The 20,943-nt window shown below is 44.5% G+C and overlaps 1 protein-coding gene across 5 annotated transcripts in view; it reads right to left on the reverse strand.

Moving 5' to 3' along the window:
• Window positions 1–20,943, reverse strand: part of LOC124043777 (double-stranded RNA-specific editase 1-like) — a 176,423-nt gene that overhangs the window by 119,694 nt on the left and 35,786 nt on the right. For 2 of the 5 annotated variants that reach the window (XM_046362730.1, XM_046362727.1), the window contains exons 1-2: window positions 12,570–12,699; window positions 10,370–10,445 (exon numbers count right to left, since the gene is read on the reverse strand). The exons of 1 other annotated variant lie outside the window; for it this stretch is intronic. The gene's annotated coding sequence lies outside the window, so the exon portion shown is untranslated. Of the gene's footprint in view, window positions 1–10,369; window positions 10,446–12,569; window positions 12,700–20,943 lie in introns of those variants that run through there. 2 more of the 5 variants (XM_046362728.1, XM_046362726.1) reach the window with 1 other exon arrangement.

Here is a 20,943-nt window from a genome sequence, read left to right on the forward strand (position 1 = left end):
ATTGTGTTGAGGCACAGATCTAGGGTAGGGTACCAGAAAATGTCTGCAGCATTAAAAGTCCCCAAGAAAGGCCTCCGGTCTAAAGCACTGTATTGCAGCACTAGCTGTGCCACTAGAGATCCTGGTTGGAGTCCAGGCTCTGTCGCAGCCGGCCACGACTGGGAGACCCATGGGGCGGCACACAATTGGCTTCGCATCGTCCGGGTTAGGGGAGGTGTTGGCCAGCAGGGATGTTCTTGTCCTATTTCGCACAAGTGACTTCTGTGGCGGGCCGGGCGCAATGCACACTGACACGGTCGCCATGTGTACTGTGTTTCCCTCTGACACGCTGGTTCAGCTGGATTCCAGGTTAAGCGGGCATTGTGTCAAGAAACTGTCCTGCTTCGATGGGTTGTGTTTCGGAGATTGCACAGCTCTCAACTGTCGCCTCTCCAATGTCCGTATTGGACAGGACTATAACTACCAACTGCATTCCACGAAATTGGGGAGAAAAAAAAAATAAGTCCAAGACAGTGGCCTCCATCATTCTTAAATGGAAGAAGCTTGGAACCACCAAGACTCCTCCTAGAGCTGGCCACCCGGCCAAACTTAGCAATCTGAGAAGGGCCTTGGACAGGGAGGTGTCCAAGAACCCAATGGGTCACTGACAGAGCTCCTCTGTGGAGATGGGAGAACCTTCCAGAAGGACAACCATCTCTGCAGCACTCCACCAATCAGGTCTTTATGGTGGCCAGACAGAATCCACTCAGTAAAAAGGCACATGACAGCCCGCTTGGAGTTTGCCAAAGGGCACCTAAAGGACTCTGACCATGAGAAAAGAGATTCTCTGATCTAATGAAACCATGACTGAACTCTTTGGCCTGAATGCCAAGCGTCACGTCTGGAGGAAAGCTGGCACCATCCCTACGGTGAAACATGGTGGCGGCAGCATCATGCTCTGAGGATATTTTTCAGCGACAGGGACTGGGAGACTTGTCAGGTTCGAGGGAAAGATGAACGGAGCAATGTACAGAGATGCTTGATGAAAACCTCCTCCAGAGCGCTCAGGGCCTCTGGAGACCTGAAAATAGCTGTTCCGCAACGCTACCCATCCAACCTGACAGATCGGCAGAGAAGAATTGGATAAGCTCCCCACATATACAGGTGTGCCAAGATTGTAGCGTCATACTGAGGGCTGTAAACGCTGCAGAAGGTGCTTCAACAAAGTAATCATTAAAAGGTTCTGAATACGTACCATACCAGTCAAAGGTTTGGACACACCTAGTCATTCACAGGTTTTCCTTTACTTTTATACATTGTAGAATAATAGTGAAGACATCAAAACTATGAAAGAACACATATGGAATCATGTAGTAACCAAAAAGGTGTTACACAAATCAACATATATTTTATATTTGAGATTCGTCAAAGCAGCCACACTTTGCCTTGATGACAGTGTTGCACAATCTTGGCATTCTCTCAACCCGCTTCATGAGGTCATCCCCTGGAATGCATTTCAAATAAACAGGTGTGCCTTCTTAAAAGCTAATTTGTGGAATTTCTTTCTGAATGCATTTGAGCTAGTCAGTTGTGTTGGGAAAGTGTGAGGCAGGGTCGTACTCTGCGGATGTTGTAGAGCATGAACCTACAGGAACGGGCCACCGCCTTGATGTTGGTTGAGAACGACAGGGTGTTGTCCAGGATCACACCAAGGTTCTTAGCGATCTGGGAGGAGGACACAATGGAGTTGTCAACCGTGATGGCGAGATCATGGAACGGGCAGTCCTTCCCCGGGAGGAAGAGCAGCTCCGTCTTGCCGAGGTTCAGCTTGAGGTGGTGATCCGTCATCCACACTGATATGTCTGCCAGACATGCAGAGATGTGATTCGCCACCTGGTCATCAGAAGGGGGAAAGATCTTTGAAAGTTTCAGTTGCAAAAACCATCAAGAACTATGATGAAACTGGCTCTCATGAGGATCGCCACAGGAAAGGAAGACCCAGAGTTACCTCTGCTGCAGAGGACAAGTTCATTAGAGTTACCAGCCTCAGAAATTGCAGCCCGAATAAATGCTTCAGAGTTCAAGTAACAGACACATCAACCGTTCAGAGGGGACTGCAGCAATTCGACCATGAAGGCCTGATTTCACGCAAAGAAACCACTTCTAAAAGGACACCAATAGGAAGAAGAGAGTTGGCCCAAGAAACACGAGCAATGGACATTAGACCTGTGGGAATCTGTACTTTGATCTCCAAATTGGAGATCAATGACATTGAGTGGCAGTGTTTTTTCAACTAATGCCATTTTGCCTGAGGCTGATGTGGTGCAGGTGTCTGTACACGTGCACACACACGTGCACACACACGTGCACACACACGTGCGCACACACGTGCACACGCACGCGCACACACACGCGCACACACACGCGCACACACACGCGCACACACACGTGCACACACACACGTGCACACACACACACGTGCACACACACACACGCGCACACACACACACACGTGCACACACACACACACACACACACACACACACACACACACACCCACACACACACACGTGCACACACACACACGCGCACACACACACACACACGCACACACACACACACACACACACCCACACACACACACACCCACACTCTCTCTCTCTCTCTCTCTCTCTCATTCAAATAAAAGCATACATGAACACACACATACATGTAATAGTGCCAGACATGCACTCAAACATATACAGTTGGCATCGCCATTGTGATTTTTGTTGTCCTTTGATTTTATTTTATTTTTCTCTTTATTTTTAATTAATATATTTTTTTTTTTAATTGCATTGTTGTTTGCTGTTTTCTTCAGTCTTTCTATTTGTTCTCTTTAGTTCATTCTCTTGGTTGTTGGTGCATTGGAGGAATGGAATGAATTTTTTCAGATGGTTGAGGGACAGCTATTGGGTTACTGTGGGGGGGGGATCTTGGAAGGGTTCGGGTTAACTTTTTTTGGCCTGGTGGGAAATCTGTCAACGTGCACTTGAGCAGGGTATTGACCCTGGATGCTTCGAAGTGTCGCTCTGAATGAGAGTCTGCTGGATGACTGATATGATGTAATTGTTGAGTGGCTTCACTGCAAGTATATTGTATGTTCCGGATAATCCTTTTTTTTTACTATAATAAAAAAGGCAACAACACATGACAACACAGCATGGTAGCAACACAACATAACATGGTAGCAGCACCAAACATGTAAACATTATTGGTCACAGTCAACAACAGAAAGGTCAAGAAGATAGAGACAATAATACATCACACGAAGCAGCCACAACTTTGAATGAAGAGATTGAAATAAAAACGGTCTAGTTTGAGTGTTTCCTGCAGCTCGTTGTAGCCGCTGTCTGCAGCAAACTGAAAAGAGGAGCGACTCGGGGATGTGTGTGCTTTGGGGACCTTTAACAGAATGTGACTGGCAGAACGGGTGGTGCATGTGTAGGATGAGGGCTGCAGTAGATATCTCAGATAGGGAGAGTGAGGCCTAAGAGGGTTTTATAAATAAACATCAACCAGTGGGTCTTGCGACAGGTATACAGAGATGACCAGTTTACAGAGGAGTAGAGTGCAGTGATGTGTCCTATAAGGAACATTGGTGGCACATCTGATGGCCAAATGGTAAAGAACATCTAGCCACACAAGAGAACTCTTACCTGCCGATCTATAAATTATGTCTCCGTAATCTAGCATGGGTAGGATGGTCATCTGAATCAGGGTTAGTTTGGCAGCTGGGGTGAAAGAGGAGCGATTTCAATAGAGGAAACCAAGTCCAGATTTAACATTAGCCTGCAGCTTTCATATGTGCTGAGAGAAGGACAGTGCACCATCTAGCCATACTCCCAAGTACTTGTATGAGGTGACTACCTGAAGCTCTGAACCCTCAGAGGTAGTAATAACATCTGTGGGAAGAGGGCCATTCTTCTTACCAAACCACATGACCTTTGTTTTGGAGGTGTTCAGAACAAGGTTAAGGGCATAGAAAGCTTGTCTGTAGACCATTTAACACAAAATCCGGGGAGGGGCCAGCTGAGTATAAGACTGTATCATCTGCACATAAACAGATGAGAGCTTCCTACTTCCTCCAAGCTATGTTGTTGATGTAAATTGAGAAGAGCGTGAGGCCTAGGATTGAGCCTTGGGGTACTCCCTTGGTGACAGGCAAAGGCTGACAGCAGATTCTGACATTATACACTGCACTCTTTTGAGAGAGTTAGTTAGCAAACCAGGCCAAAGACTCCTAAGAGACACCAATACTCCTTAGCTGGCCCACAAGAATGGAATGGTCTACAGTATCAAAAGCTTTGGCCAAGTCAATAAAAATAGCAGCACAATACTGCTTAGAATCAAAGGCAATGATGGCATCATTGAGGGCCTTTAAGGTTGCAGTGACACATCCATAACCTGAGCAGAAACCAGATTGCATACCAGAGAGAATACTTTAGACATCAAGAAAGTCAGTCCAGTCAGTTGATTATTGACAAGTTTTTCCAACACTTTTGTTAAACAGGGCAAAATAGAAATTGGCCTGTAACAGCTAGGATCAGCTTGATCTCCCCCTTTAAATAAAGGACGAACTGTGGATGCCTTCCAAGCAATGGGAACCTCCCCAAAAAGAAGAGACCGGTTAAAAAGGTTGACCTGGCCTCCACAATCACCCGACATCAACCCAATTGAGATGGTTTGAGATGTGTTGGACCGCAGAGAGCAGCAAAAGCAGCCAACAAGTGCTCAGCATATGTGGGAACTCCTTCAAGAAGGTTGGAAAATCATTCCCCATGAAGCTGGTTGAGAGAATGCCAAGAGTGTGCAAAGCTGTAATCAATGCATAGGGTGGCTACTTTGAAGAATCTAAAATGTATTTAGACTTTTTCAACACTTGTTGGGTTTCTACATGACTCCATATGTGATATTTCATAGTTCTGATGTCTTCACTATTATTCTACAATGTAGAAAATAGTAAAAATAAAGAAAAATCCTTGAATAAGTAGGTGTCCAAACTTTTGACTGTTACTGAATGTAAATGTGAAGTTTTTATTTTTATACATTTGCAAACATTTCTAAAACCTGTTTTTGCTTTGTCATTGTGGGTTATTGTGTGTAGATTGAGGACTTTAAAAATATATCTATTTTTAGAATAAGGCTGTAACAGAATGTGCAAAAAAGGGGTCTGAATATTTTCTGAACGCACTGTATATAAATCTAAGGTTAAGTAGAAATTCCAAAAACAAGGCAAGATTGTCCAATCCAAAATAGTGCATACTTAATTACCATTTAAACATACACCTGCAAGTAGTGAGTGCAGCACTCATTTATAAACAAGTAAAAGCTAGGGTGGCTTAGGCTTTGCACGTATTGGGCTTTTGCCATCACTGGTATTACATCACTGCTCAAGGCAGACAAGCAAGACCATATATTTGCTGTTGACTGAGGGGCTTTTGACACTGAGCCATACCGAGCCAAGGCACACTAGCTGTACCGAGCTGGCCTGGTTACGCATCCACCGTAAATGCCGGAACAGTGTGCCCGGAACAGTGTGCCCGGAACAGTGTGCCCGGAACAGTGTGCCCGGAACAGTGTGCCCGGAACAGTGTGCCCGGAACAGTGTGCCCGGAACAGTGTGCCCGGAACAGTGTGCCCGGAACAGTGTGCCCGGAACAGTGTGCCCGGAACAGTGTGCCCGGAACAGTGCAGTTTGGTTCAGGTCGATAGCGTGAAAAGTGTACTAATGACATTGAACAAAACCATTCCAATGGGTCATGTTCGGCACTAACAGTGATAGATATGAGCCTCTATTTGGGTTCCAGCAGAATGAGTGTGTTGTTATTTCAAATCGCTGGCCATACAGTCGCTGATCCAAAACCTACAGCACTTTGATATGAGATCCATCTGTTTTTTGACTAGGTCTGGACATGTTGGACAAAGAGGCAGGTAGAGAGAAAGAGAGAATACACGTATAGAGGGTGCTATTCTGAAGTGATCTGAACATCAACATTCAGGTCAATTCCTATTTAAATAGGCTTTTTGTCCTAGTCGATGTGAATCATTGGGGCCAACGATGCATGGCTAAAACAGGTCAACCCAACTATGGGTTGGGCAAAAAAATTACGCTAATCCTACATTCGGAACATTAATGCTGTGACATCACTCCATAAGAGAGAAGGCATTGCATTGTACACGGCATCAGTCCCACATACTACTGTAAGGCTGGGCGTGTCTTAAGATTCATATCAGGCACTGCAATAAAAATCTAAACAAACGTCTCGGAAGCAAAGAGCAAAAACATGGTATCCAATCACTATTTCCCATTGAAATGGATTCCCCCACAAGTCCCCTCATGCGGGACACAAGTCTTGCTAGTCACCATAGCGTCTGTAGTTGATCAAGCCAAATATGAAGAGGCCTGAAGTGTAAAAAGTATATCCTTTTTCACAGTGCCTTCAGAAAGCATTCATACCCCTGAATACTTTCTGAAGGCACAGTACACGAGTCAGAGTCACTAGGGCTTATCCTGCTCTTCCTCTACTTAAGTAGAGCGCCTGAAAACCTATTTAGTGGGAATTGGCTCCATTTGGGCTGATAAAATGGCTCGCTGGAAGAGAGAGTGTTCAGCTGAAGTCGGAAGTTAACATACACTTAGGTTGGAGTCATTAAAACACGTTTTTCAACCACTCCACAAATTTCTTGTTCACAAACTATAGTTTTGGCAAATCGGTTAGGACATCTACTTTGTACATGACATAAGTCACTTTTCCAACAATTGTTTACAGACAGATTATTTCACTTATAATTCACTGCATCACATTTCCAGTGGGTCAGAAGTTAACAAACACTAAGTTGACTGTGCTTGGAAAATTCCAGAAAATTAGTTCATGGCTTTAGAAGCTTCTGATAGGCTAACTTGACATCATTTGACTCAATTGGATGAGTACCTGTGGATGTATTTCAAGGCCTACCTTCAAACCCAGTGCCTCTTCGCTTGACATCATGGGAAAATCTAAAGAAATCAGCCAAGACCTCAAAGTACATTGAGACCTACACACGTCTGGTTCATCATTGGGCGCAATTTCCAAAACGCCTGAAAGTACAACATTCATCTGTACAAACAATAGTACGCAAGAATAAACACCATGGGACCACGCAGCCGACATGCCACTCAGCAAGGAGACACGTTCTGTCTCCTAGAGATGAACGTACTTTGGTGCGAAAAGTACAAATCAATCCCAGAACAGCAGAGGACCTTGTGAAGATGCTGGAGGAAACAGGTGCAAAAGTATCTATATTCACAGTAAAAACAGGTCCTATATCGACATGACTTGAAAGGCCGTTCAGCAAGGAAATACCAATGCTACAAAACTGCCATAAAAAAAGCCAGACCACGGTTTGCAACTGCACACGGGTAAAAATATTGTACTTTTTGAAGCAATGTCCTCATCTGATGAAACAAAAATAGAACTGTTTGGCCATAATGACCATTGTTATGTTTGGAGGAAAAAGGGGGAGAGGCTTGCAAGCCGAAGAACACCATCCCAACTGTGAAGCAAGGAGGTGGCAGCATCATGTTGTAGGGGTGGCTTTGCTGCAGGAGGGACTGGTGCACTTCACAAAACAGATGGCATCATGAGGAAGAAAATTACATGGATATATTGAAGCAACGTCTCAAGACATCAGTCAGGAAGTTAAAGTTGTGGCAAAATGGCTTAAGAACAAAAAAGTCAAGGTATTGGAGTGGCCATCACAAAGCCCTGACCTCAATCCCATAGAACATTTGTGGGCAGAACTGAAAAAGCTTGTGTGAGCAAGGAGGCCTACAAACCTGACTCAGTTACACAAGCTCTGTCAGGAGGAATGGGCCAAAATTCACACAACTTATTGTGGGAAGCTTGTGGAAGGCTACCCGAAACATTTGACCCAAGTTTAAATTGTTTAAGGCAATGCTACCAAATACTAATTGAGTGTATGTAAACTTCTGACCCACTGGGAATGTGACAAAATAAATAAAATCACTCTACTATTATTCTGACACTTAAAATAAAGTGGGGGTCCTAACTGACCAAAGACAGGGAATTTTTACTAAGATTAAATGTCAGGAATTGTGAAACTGAGTTTAAATGTATTTGGCTAACATGTATGTAAACTTCCAACAAACTGTATGTATGTGGGCATGTGTGTCTGGGCAGTGAACGTTCAAGTGTCATATGAAAGCATGGAGACACACACACACACGAGCCCAAGGTGAGATGGTCTATGTCTTAACGATTCTCCCTGCAGGCTGCCTACAGATTAACACATCTTTTCCACTGTCATAACTGAAATATCACTGCAAGACATCTTAGACTATAGTGAAGATTCAGTAAATAATAAAAAAACAAGAACTCATTTAAATAGAAGCGGTCCCATCAAGAATAGCCTTGCATTTTTACATCTTCCTGGCATCGGTCAGTGCACACCTGGGCAGAGCAGTATGCCCAGGCAGACAGCACACTGTGGGTGGATGCATGTTCCAAAATGGCTAGACCGTGACTCAATCCTGTAAGTGTGTCTCAGTTTGTCAACAAACAATGCTTGTCGGTTTGCCTGCCTATACGACGGCTTCATCGGTCTGTCTACTATGACTGCTCTCAACAATAGTATCTCCGTCAGCATTTGCCGGTATCCTGTAACCCAGTCTGCTGTGCTTGCCTGTGGCGGCACTCATTGACTCACTGTGTTGACTGGTTCAGTGTGTTGACACTATTTTGCCTACGCTGCAGTAAATAATCCTTACTGTAACGGAGGTGAAGAGGGGGAGACAGAGGACATCACATGCAATTTGCCTGCCAGGATGAACATCAGCATTGTAACCGTCACACCCCCCTCCCTGGCAATTTCCCTAAAAACCATGCGTCGCCACTAGTGGAATTCAGCATGACCGGTGCTGGCACTGACGTGTGTGTGTGTGTGTGTGTGTGTGTGTGTGTGTGTGTGTGTGTGTGTGTGTGTGTGTGTGTGTGTGTGTGTGTGTGTGTGTGTGTGTGTGTGTGTGTGTGTGTGTGTGTGTGTGTGTGTGTGTGTCCAGTACACTGCCAATTATATGTGTGGATCAGGCTCCCCTGGAGGTCTATATTAGCGTGTGCAGATCGAATGGGAGAGGCAACGTCAAGAGAGGAGAGCGCCCAGGTTTCCAGCCAGCAGAGCTCCTGAGGGAGTACATTAGCCTGCACAACAGAACGACAGTCTCAGCGCGTCAAATCTGCCAGCTTAACGCAGTCACTTCAACACCACCAGGCACTGCTGCCCGTGCCACAGCCTCAGGGAGCTGCTGAACAGACCGGGCATTCAGTCAGTGCTCCACTCCGCCGTACTGCATGGCATCCCCCAGAGAGCGCTCAGACAGCTCAGGACCAAGTTGGGTGGGCCTTACACAATGCAAAAAAAAAACGGAAAAAAAAAACAGAATTTCCAAAAAGGGAATCGGATCCTTTAGGAGCCAGCATAGTGCACAACAAATCAGCCTTAAATCACCCGAACTTGGTTTGGATTTCCACCAGGGGGGAGAAAAATAAGAATCCCAGATCCCCTGCTATTTGGGCTGTTCAAAAATAGAAACTGGGTAGAATTGTTATATTCTAAAATCTGAGAGAATACATCCAAAAGTCTCTGTGTGCCAGATAACGCAGGTTACAACCATTTGGTGTAACGCACACTGCCGTTTTATGATACGGAGCTCGTAGTTGCGGAGGTCATATGGGCAACCTTAATTATTAATGTGTCGGGCATCGGAATCACAACCCGGGTTGGTTGTAGTGTCACTTTCAATAAGGCAGCCTTAAAGCTATTGGGTTACCAATCACAGGGATATGATATTCATATGGTCTGCCTTTTTACATATTCATGGATTTAACTGTTGAAGGGACTGGGTCTTGTTGCCGAGTTGAAGATTGATGATTGTGTCCTCTTGGTGCCAATGTCAAGCCATGTCACTCAAAGGCCCGGACAGAGCCACACCTACCCAGGTCTCATACTGAACAAACCCTAGCACCTAGTCATACTTTATTTGAAAACAAATAAACTGCAGCTGCTCCAATTGATCTACAAGCTTAAAGTCGTGTCTGTCAGGCACAAGTTGGGTAAGGACGAACAATCTGAAAAGTCAGAGAAATCTAAATCCCACACTGTCGGAAGTCGGACTCCACAGGTCAGCCTTAGAGTAGTGACAGCGACCTTAACCAATGAACAGTCCAAAAAGCCTGAATTGTCTGTGGAGTATTCTAGAATACCAGTGTGCTAGAGTTTCTTTTTCAAATGCTGATTATAGAGAGTCACGAATCACGTAAAGGTCTGGTGAACTACACTCTTTTCAACTTACTGAGTCTCTGGGTGGTCAGTGGCGTGATGCAGCTCTTTGCCAAAGTTTCAATGTCCTACGAGCAGGTGTTAGAGCTCTGAAAAGAGAGAGAATATCAGTATTATAATAATATTGTTCTTTGTGTAAAACAGAGAAGTCAGCCAAGCTACACTGAACAAAATTATAAAAACGCAACATGTAAAGTTTATTTTCGGTCTGTAATAAAAAACCTTTTGTGGGGAAAAACTCATTCTGATTGGCTGGGCCTGGCTGCACCCCTGCAGTCATGCGAAATCCATAGATTAGGGCCCAATTTATTTATTTTGACTGACTGATTTCCTTATATGAACTGTAACTCAGTAAAACTCATTGGAATTGTTGCAGATTGCGTTTATATTTTTGTTCAGTATAGATAACAATACTAAACCAAAATGGAAAGTGTCTGAATTTCCCAGACACCCATGCCAGGTGGAGAAGTATCCACTTACCCAGATGCTCCGACCCTCAGCCCAGCGGTGTGAAACACATGACCGCCAACAAATCAAAAGTCAAAAGACATCACAAAGTGTGTCTGCCAAACATCAAACTTTGTGGTAGTCCATATTTGTAAGGCTCAAGGAAACTGGCAGAGGGGTCAGACGCCCCCCCCCAACCAATTGCATTAGGCGATCCAATTATAGGAGCATTAAGTAGAAGTCTCACCCAGGACAGGTGAGAGGCAACAAAAAAAAGGGGGGAAAAAGTGGCAAGATGACTCCTTTTGACACGGGCTACCTTAGCTACGGAGTAGATTCGATCCCTGGCATCTGAGCAAATCGCAATCAATTAGGGACTTGACCTGAAAGCTATCTGTGTAATAAGTGCCCAGTGCAGGTGGCAAGACTGGCATAGGTGATGGGCTTTGGCATGCCAGCCGGAATGTCAGTCTGCACGATGATACAGGTCAGGACCATTACAGTAACAACTGCAAGAAAGCAAATCAGATATCATATGGCCATTTGTCCTTGAGTGACAACATTATTTATTTTATTTTACCTTTATTTAACTAGGCAAGTCAGTTATGAACAAATACTTATTTTCAATGACGGCCTAGGAACAGTGGGTTAACTGCCTGTTCAGGGGCAGAACGACAGATGTCCTTGAGTGACAACTTTTTTATTTTTTTTAAAATCTGCCTAGTTAAATAAAGGTAAAATTTAATTTAATTAAAAAAAATTCAATGTTGTCACTCAAGGACAAATGGCCATATGATATCTGATTTGCTTACTTGCAGTTGTTACTGTAATGGTCCTGACCTGTATCATCGTGCAGACTGACATTCCGGCTGGCATGCCAAAGCCCATCACCTATGCCAGTCTTTGTCAGCTCAGGGGTTTGAACTTGCAACCTTCCGGTTACTAGACCAACGCTCTAACCACTAGGCTACCCTGCCACCCCAACATTGACCCGATACTGGTTGGTCGTGTCAAAGGAAACCCGACGGCCATTCGACACTTAGAAAATGAAGATGGCTGGACAAAGCATTCCAAACAATATTTGAGCAGATGGATTCAACTCAAAGTATGCAATATAGGTGGATGTAACATTGGTACGAAGGGAAAGAGGAAAATTACTTCATTAGTGTTCATTAAATTTGAATGAAATCAAAAACTGCTTGTTAGCAATGATGGGGAGTGACAATTATTATTTTTTTTACAGAGCGAAGCGATTTCCACTTAGCTTGAAGTAAAAAAATAATCAAATTAAAAGCACTGTGCCGCCCTTAAGTGAGCTGTTCAGCCAACCAAAAGAGGCTAGTGTGGGGTGAGTGGTGCAATCCATACGGCTGCTGCACGTGGCATATGGTCAAGTTGGGTCTGAAGCAGCCACTCTCCATGCATCACGTCTTATCACGGCCCATATGTGCGGAAGAGATGGAGAAGGGCATCAGTATTTCAGGCCCTCACCAAAGTGCTCTTCCTCTCCCTGAGCCCCCATAATCACAGCCAAGACAGGGGGGGGGGCCTATCTGCTAGTTCAGGCTGGGGTACTTTTTTCTCAATTTCCACCTGACTGACATGCCCAAAGTAAACTGCCTGTTACTAAGGCCCTGAAGCCAGGATATGCATATAATTGGTATCATTAGATAGAAAACACTTTGAAGTTTGTAGAAATGTTAAAATAATGTATGAGACTATAACACAATACAAATAGTAGGAGAAAATCCAAAAGAAAAACTAACCAGAATGTTTTTTGGTTTTTGTGAGAGCCCATGCTCTTACAATTGAAAGTTTTGGGGCATATCCAAATCCAAATCCAGCTCCCAGATTGCAATTCCTATGGCTTCCACTAGATGTCAACAGTCTTTGTTCAAGGTTTCAGGCTGGTTTCTTCCAAAGCCTATTGTAAAAACAGACGGTGCAATTATATTAACAAGAATTTAAGCTTTTAACCGATGTAAGACACTTGTATGTTCCTAAATGATTAATATCCATAACTTTTATGATTATTTATTTGAATTGCGTGCCCTCCAGTTCCACCGGCAGTCACTAGAGGGACGCCTAGCCTTGAGATTGGTGGTGAACAAACTTTTGTCCTCCGTGTAATGCTGGCACACCAAAACCTACTCCAGATGTTGACAACTCGATGTGATACCACAGGGGTCGTCATCAGGCCACTGGGGTCCTAAAAATCGTGACGAGCTTAAAAAGTTTGTCAGGGGGACGTTGTTGCATAATTAAAAAGGTTGCGACATTGGTTTCATGATAAATCGCAACAATCCGACACGACATGGTATGACAGGTATCATGTAGTTAACCGTAAATGTCATTCAAGCGGAATTTTAAAACAAAATTAAACACTGCATGGTTATGGATCTGTTATGACATAGGACGGGTTTTTATTTCTGGCATGGTAAGCGCAGCCCTGTGCTACGTATCTCCATTCATAATAAGAGGGAAATGGGGAGCAAAAGCTACAGAAGTTGGCAAACACATAGGATGGCATCATCCTGGCTTTAAAACACAGCCTAGAAAATAGAGCAGCACATCCTGTCAAACACTGAGACCAGGCAGCCAGTGAAGTGACAGTTAAATTGAGCAAGTCCCCAGATGCATCCACATCACACAAGCGAAAACAGATGCAAGACAGTGACTGAAGCTAAATTAGGCATCTTAGCCCACTGTTGATTATGACATAAATATCCACTCAAGCACTCACACAAACCCACTGCGCGCACGCGCACTACAATGCCAGAATTTAACTCCCTAATGGATAGGGTAATTAGGGCCGGGATGATACCGGCGTCGCGATACTTGTTAGTATCGCAAGGAAACAAAACAGATTTAACTTCTTTAGGAAAAACAGCCGTAATGTTGGAAACAAATATTATGTTGTCGTCCTGAGTCACATTTAGTTTCAGAGCTATAGCACACAATATTTTACAACTGTTTTTTTTTTTTTTAATGGACCAAAGAGTTAGGTCTGCTTTGTGTTTTCATTTTTGCCCATGGAAAACAAAAATAAATTGTGATACTGGTATCGTCACAACCCTAATGATAATGCTTATCTGCATTACCACAATGCAAGATGTATAGGTAGGCCTATACAACCGTACCCACTTTCACAGCCACAAACCGTCTCCACCCCTCGATTAAAGCCTTCATCTTCTCAGCATGTTTCCAAGCTATTGTCAAGGGGGCAAAAAGGTGCCCTGATGAAGATTAGGGGCATGTTACAAGGGGGGGTGGATTAAAGAACAGAGAAACTCTAGTGGGGTGTTTTTGGACACCAGAGGTCAACTATGGCAACAACACTTAGTGACAGTGAAGAATCTCCCACAGACTGCACAGCAATGTCAAAAATTGAGATGCTATGGGATGCAAGCACTTCTGTAGCCTGGGTGACAATCCTGTTTCTGATCGCCAAGTTGGTATGGTTTTGCAAATGCAACAATGTAGCGTTGTGAAATCCAGAAACAGACAGGAAAACCAACCGGGCTAGCTATCTTGTGACCAAGTTTAAAATGACCCCTTGATGCAGTCGGAGGGAGAGACTGCTGCCAACATCCCTACTGATTGGACTTTCTGTAACAAAGGATAGCCTACCATTAATGCTCTAAAGAACATCTAGGAAACAAAATATTACGCTTCCAGCAAAATGATCTCCGTGCATTTGACTAGGCATAAGCAAGAAGGCAGAAAACCAATGACCACCCCCCCACAGTTTTCCAACACTTGAACCCACCGTAGCAGCATAGGTCATGTGTTTTGTGGTTAGTGGCGACACCATTTTCACCTGTCCGCTAAAAAAAACATATCTGCAGACCCCATAAAAACAGACACTCAAACAGCGAGTGGTTTTCCCCTACGCCTACAGCGCTGGCTTTGCGTTCTTGCGAACTTCATCCACCAAGTCCATTTTGTGAAGGCAAACGGTGAAATACGCCCATCTAGATGGTGAAATACGCCCATCTAGATAGAGGAAAACTGCAAGCAGACAGTTTGGGCCTGTAAATGTTCACGTGAAAACTGCTTAGATTGGAAAGCATCTGATGAAATTTCCACTTTTCCGAACTGCTTGGATTCAGAAGAGGAACAAGGGGTGTTGGAGTGCCAAGTGTATTTGTTAGTGGAGCGGATCCGAAACTGATCAGAACAGTTTCGACACAGACGTAATTATCCCCATTCCCTTGAGTCTGCCAAAAATGTAGGCTGGATGGATTCCCATCGTTGGATTTCCCTACGACTCAGACAAACTCTTAAAATGCTCTCGCTTGCTTGCAATGAGACGGTTGCTGCATAGGACGCCGGAAAAAAATTACCACTATTTGCTCATCCTCCGGCCTCGAAAGAACCCCATTAAATATACATTAGACGACACAAAAAAAGGTTGATTATCTCCCTCCGTGTGGCTTCATCTCCCTGGGCCATGGGCCAGGAGGCACTGTATGCAATAAGCAGACTGTTGCCTCGTCAAGCAAGAAACACAGTTAAAACATCACAGGTCTAATGAGGGTAGAGCAGCAGCGTCAGCAGTACTCAACGAGACTGCAGCAACCTCTTGCTAGAGCCAAGAAGCCCTCATTCCTCCACTGTTCATATGGGCAGTATAAAGAAAAAAGAAAAAAAAGAGGCTGTTATAGCTCTGCAAAGCAGCAATATGCTCTAAGTGCTAGAGACACGCAACACAAGTATTTAGTTGCTTCGATTGCTGCAGAGAGCTGGACAATAACGAATCACATGAACGTCCCTGGCCCATTTCAAACCCAGTTGAGCAGCGCTTTGCACACCAAAGTCAACTGTTCATATTTCGCAAGACTGAAAATGTGTTGGGCCAGTAACCGAAAGGTTGCTAGATCGAATCCCTGAGCTGACAAGGTAAAAAACCTGTCATTCTGCCCCTGCCCCTGAACAAACTGACTTGCCTAGTTGAATTAAGGTTAAAAAAAAAAAAAAAAAAAATACTACTGCAAATAAACCAAAAGGGGCATATAAAGGACGCAAAACGGTCAATCTCACCCAATGAAACCGCTTGGCTCCCCACATCAAAGAGCTCCTATTGGCTTGAATGACAGTGTGTGATAGTCTCCCCAGGACACCAATCTCCCATCGCTACCATTATTATCTCGCAAACAGACCCAACATCATTCATTATGAATGACGAGCCAGGGGCAACGCAGGTCAGGGCTCTTTGCTCATTCAACGAGTGCTGGGAAACGGTCAGAAAGGCCAAGGAGGAAAAGGGCAAAGGAGGGTGAGAGAATGGGCGTCGCTAGTCGCTAGGGCTTCATAATATGGCCACTTAGAACGTTTTAACCTCTGGCAGTTCACTGCTTACCTTTGTACCATTGGCCATTTGAACTGCTTAAATTTCAATAAAAACTGGGGGGGGGGGTGAAATTGGGGGAGTCCTAAAACTTTTGACCGGTAGAGCGTGTGCGCACCCATCCACCAACAACAACAAAAAAAGACCAAAACTATATGCTCTCTGACAACAGGTTGATTCAGTTATCCCACATCCTCTCAGGCCTCAGGGTTGTTCTCGCTCTTCCTGCCCTGGATCCCAGGTGTAAACAAAGCTACGGTCTAAAACCTGGGACCAATCTATTTGTTCCAATAGGGCTAACGTAGCGATTGAGGGGGAACTGTCAGTGCAGGGTTTGAACCAGACACCTTGTGGTTACGGGGAACGTGCACTACCACCTGTGCCATAAAAAGGTCAGGCCTCTTGGCAGATGCAGCAGTACACTCTCATAAAAAAGGGAGGGACAGGCTACAGTGAGGTAACCAGGAAAAACAACAAGCAAATTCGAACAGTGATTATAAGATTATGATAAAAACGCAGTTGTCACCGTTTATATAACGATGACGATAAAGATAAGCGTGAGAGTCAAATCAAAAGACACTGACACCAATTAGACAAAATCTAAGTGATGATAACATTGAAAGGATAAGATGCTGTCGTGTAATCCTTTAATCATCATCATTCACTTTGAATCATGATACTGAGGACAACCATGACTCTGATGCAACAGGCTGTGTAAGCTGATGATATTTGGCCCGCGCTAACAACGTTCAGAAGCTCAAACTCGGTTATGAAATTCCACACGCAATTGTCATTCTTCTACCATAATGCTGTTGAGCCATCTCGTTCTGTACACACACACGCACACGTAACTGATGTGAAACGCTAGCTTAGTTAGCGGTAGTGCGCTAAATAGCGTTTCAAATCGGTGACGTCACTTGCTCGGAGACCTTGAAGTAGTGGTTCCCCTTGATGTGTGCAGAGGGTCCCTGGTTTGAGCCCGGGTATGGGCGAGGGGACGGTTTAAAGTTATACTGTTACACACACACACACATACACGCATGCACGCACACGAAGGGAGGAGAGCACCACAAATCACCATACATCAAAAATAAAAAGCCCTCTTCCTGGAGAGTTGTGTTTCATGTCATCTTCTTGGCGGTGAATCACAAGGCTATCAAGCCGGGGCAGGTGCATCAGTCTCTGGTGCAGAGAGAGAGAGAGGGAGGGAGGAAGTCGTGACTTAAGATTCACTCGAACCAGATTAACCAGATTAACACTGACGGGAAAAAAGAACAGCTTCTACCGTGACCTGTGACAGACAGCAGGTGAGATATACCCTCAAATTACAAACGAGAGAGATATGAAATATATAGGGAGTGAGAGCGAGGGAGAGACGCAGAGAGCAGTAGAATTTTTATTGCAGAGAGATTAGGTTCTGTGTGGTCTCGCAACACAAAACACGTTTCTTTAGATTCCAGTCAAACAATAGTAACAAAATGACATAGAACAAAAGATTTTTAAAAAAGATAAGAAAATGATCATAAAGGAGAATGACTATGACAGGGTGGTTTAGAAAGGGGGGGGGTGTGGGACAGCTAGGGGGAGGAGAGTCAGAACGCAGCAGGCCACTGCGGAGGAAAACAGTGCTTGTGTAATGCATTCAAAATTGTCCCACCTTCCAACTGGGATTGGAGGCTGCTACTGCAGTGGAAGTGGCCGGGAGAGAGAGAGAGAGAGAGAGAGAGAGTCTTTGACAGCACAAGCGGCTATGACCCACAGAGAGAGAGGGGGGAACAACAGAGAGAGAGCTGGAGAGAGGAATAGGGAAAGAGATTAAGCAAGCGAGACCGTGAGAGCACAAGGGAAAGATGACCCTCACAGATGTAACATCCAACTCCCTTTGCGCACACACAAAAAACACCCAGCCAAGGTGGTCCCGTATGCCTCATCAGGATAATGCAGTGTGTGTGTGCGTGTTGGGGGGAGGGAGCGACTCTAGAGCAGGGAGCACCAGCTCCCTCGCTGAGAGATTGTCCAGCCAGGGAGGATTCATTCCCCAGCAGGGTCAGTGAGTACCAAGCAGCATGGCATCCACTCACTCGCTGACCTACTATACTCCATATCACTGCATGTGCGTGCACATTTTCTGTCCGAATAATTGGACTTAAGGGTCAATATATTTGTATAGGGTCTATACATTTAAAAAGCTTACAAAAAGGGTTTGGTGTGGAACCAAAGAAAGTGCACATTGTGTGTGTGTGTGTGTGTGTGTGTGTGTGTGTGTGTGTGTGTGTGTGTGTGTGTGTGTGTGTGTGTGTGTGTGTGTGTGTGTGTGTGTGTGTGTGTGTGTGTGTGTGTGTGTGTGTGTGTGTGTGTGTGTGTGTGTGTGTGTGTCATTATGTTATGCATAATGTGGGTGTGTGTGTGTCATTATGTTATGCATAATGTGGGTGTGTGTGTGTGGCACAAATTAGATTGCGTCCATTTTAGTTTGTGCGGCTGTCTTTCTTGGACACACGGTTATTGCTCCACACACTTATAATAGACTTCATTTAGCTTCTGTTCAAGCCCTCCAAAAACAGTTCCACTTGTTTAACTCAGCCAAACCCATCCAGCTGTCCATCAAATAGTCGAGAGCTGTCCAACGGCTCAGCCCCGTTTAAAAAGCCCCGTCTGCTCCAGGAACACCATCTCTTTTTCACACGTCAACATGACCGGATTGATCGCTATAAAAACACGGAATAAAACGTTGATCTACTGCCCCTGGGGTAAAAATTAAATAATGTGACCACTGTAAAATACTCTCAGGTGGCTGTGGAGTGGACACGGACCTCTCACTGTTAACTGATCATAGAGTGGAAGGTGAGGTCATTGCAAAATCGATTAGAAGAACGTTTTTAATAAATACCCTGGGTAGAGTGCAGATTTATGCTCCTGCCCAGCACAAACACCCGACTCACCTAATCAAGTGCTCGACCGTTTGCAGATCATTTGTGCTACGATTAGTGCTGGGTTGGAACAAAAACAGAAATGCCTGATTTAGATAAGAATTCAGTCCCTTTACTGTGAGACTCAAAATTGAGCTCAGGTGCATCCTGTTTCCATTGGTCATTATGAGATGTTTCTACAACTTGACTCGAGTCCACCTGTGGTAAATTCAATTGATTGGATTTGGAAAGGCACGCACCTGTCTACATAAGGTCTTACAGTTGACAGAGCATGTCAGAGCAAAAACCAAGCCATGGGGTGAAAAGGAATTGTCCGTAGAGCTCCGAGACAGGAATGTGTGGAGCCACAGATCTGAGGAAAGGTACCAAAAAAAATGCCTGCTGCATTGAAGGTCCCCAAAAAACAGTGGCCTCCGTCATTCTTAAATGGAAGAAGGTTAGAACCTCCTATTAACTTCCAGTGTCGTGAGAAGGAGTTTTATCACGGTGCTACGCCATACCGGACAGATTTCGGCCTGCTTGAACGCCAATTACTCAGATACACATGAAATGACCCAGGAAATTGATAGAACATCACTCAGGTGTATAAAAACAATTACAACATACAAAAAGGGTGAACCTTTCCTTTCAGAACAGAACCAGGCAAAGAGAAGGGAAACTCCAATGTGGTGCAGGGTATGCAGAGGAGCCTAGTGCTTTTAAAACTCGTTACTTTTATTTTTATGTACCAACGTGGCCCCACCCTGGCATTTGCTTGTAAACCAAAACCCATAAACAACGCCCAATGTCCTTAAAAACAGACCTCCATCAAACAGGCAATGTTGTACAGCACGGCTCCCCCATAGCACAACTCCAATTAGACGAAAGGAGGCGGATCGGAGAGTCGGAGGAGAGAAAAAAGGCACAAGACAGAAAAAAAGAGCACGCACGAGTGACCAAGAGAGGAGATAGTGAGAAGATGGTACTGGAATACCTGAGGACAGATGTATCTGCGTGTGTGTATGCGTGTATTCGCAGTTAGACAAAGGGATAAGTCTCAAAGCGAGTGTAATGCGGTGGCCGGCCATTCCTGAGGTGTCACCCCCCTTCCCAACTCTCTCTTCTCCATTGGATGTGCCTCCATCTTAATCTTCCCCTGGCCGTCTACCTCATCCCTGCGCATCGAAGGAGGAAGGCAGCCGAGAGGACACACTTAGCCATTCATCCACATCCATTAATTCATTCAGTCGGAGGACAAAGAATTCCCCTTTTCATTGGGTCTCTACAGCTATCAGAACCTATTACATTTCAGTGTAGGTCTTCTTCACTAGTTGATATCGATGCGGGGTTGACGTCAGAATACAAGGGACCATTGTGCTGTACAACAACGAGGCAGAAATTTGTTAATGGTCCAGCCCCACTCCAAGCCATTCAGGAGACAAATTGTCATTCTATTTGAGCATGGGGGGGGTTCTTAACGTGAATTGAGTAGATTCCATTTTTGTGATCTAATTCCAACGGTCAGTGATCAAGTGATTAATGTGGGTTGTGTGTCCATTTCCGTTACTATTTTATGAACTATCCACACCTAACAGGTCAAGTGATTGTTATAACACATTCACTTTCTCATACACAAACAAAGACAGTGAACATTCATGAAACCACCCTGTTGCAACAACAAAACCAAGTGAGGCAATATATTGGGCAATAAAGAATATTTAAGATGGGAAAACAGAAGTTTGAGACACACTTGCCATGTTTATTCAACAAACCTTTTGGCCCAAGTTAATTGTTCAACTTAATAAGCAATAAATCCTTTTGGGATAACTAAACAAAATGTTAATGTAGTGGGCAAAGACCGAAACCTGACATGTTTCTTGG

Source organism: Oncorhynchus gorbuscha, linkage group LG09, assembly GCF_021184085.1.
Source record: "Oncorhynchus gorbuscha isolate QuinsamMale2020 ecotype Even-year linkage group LG09, OgorEven_v1.0, whole genome shotgun sequence".
Lineage (NCBI taxonomy): Eukaryota > Metazoa > Chordata > Actinopteri > Salmoniformes > Salmonidae > Oncorhynchus > Oncorhynchus gorbuscha.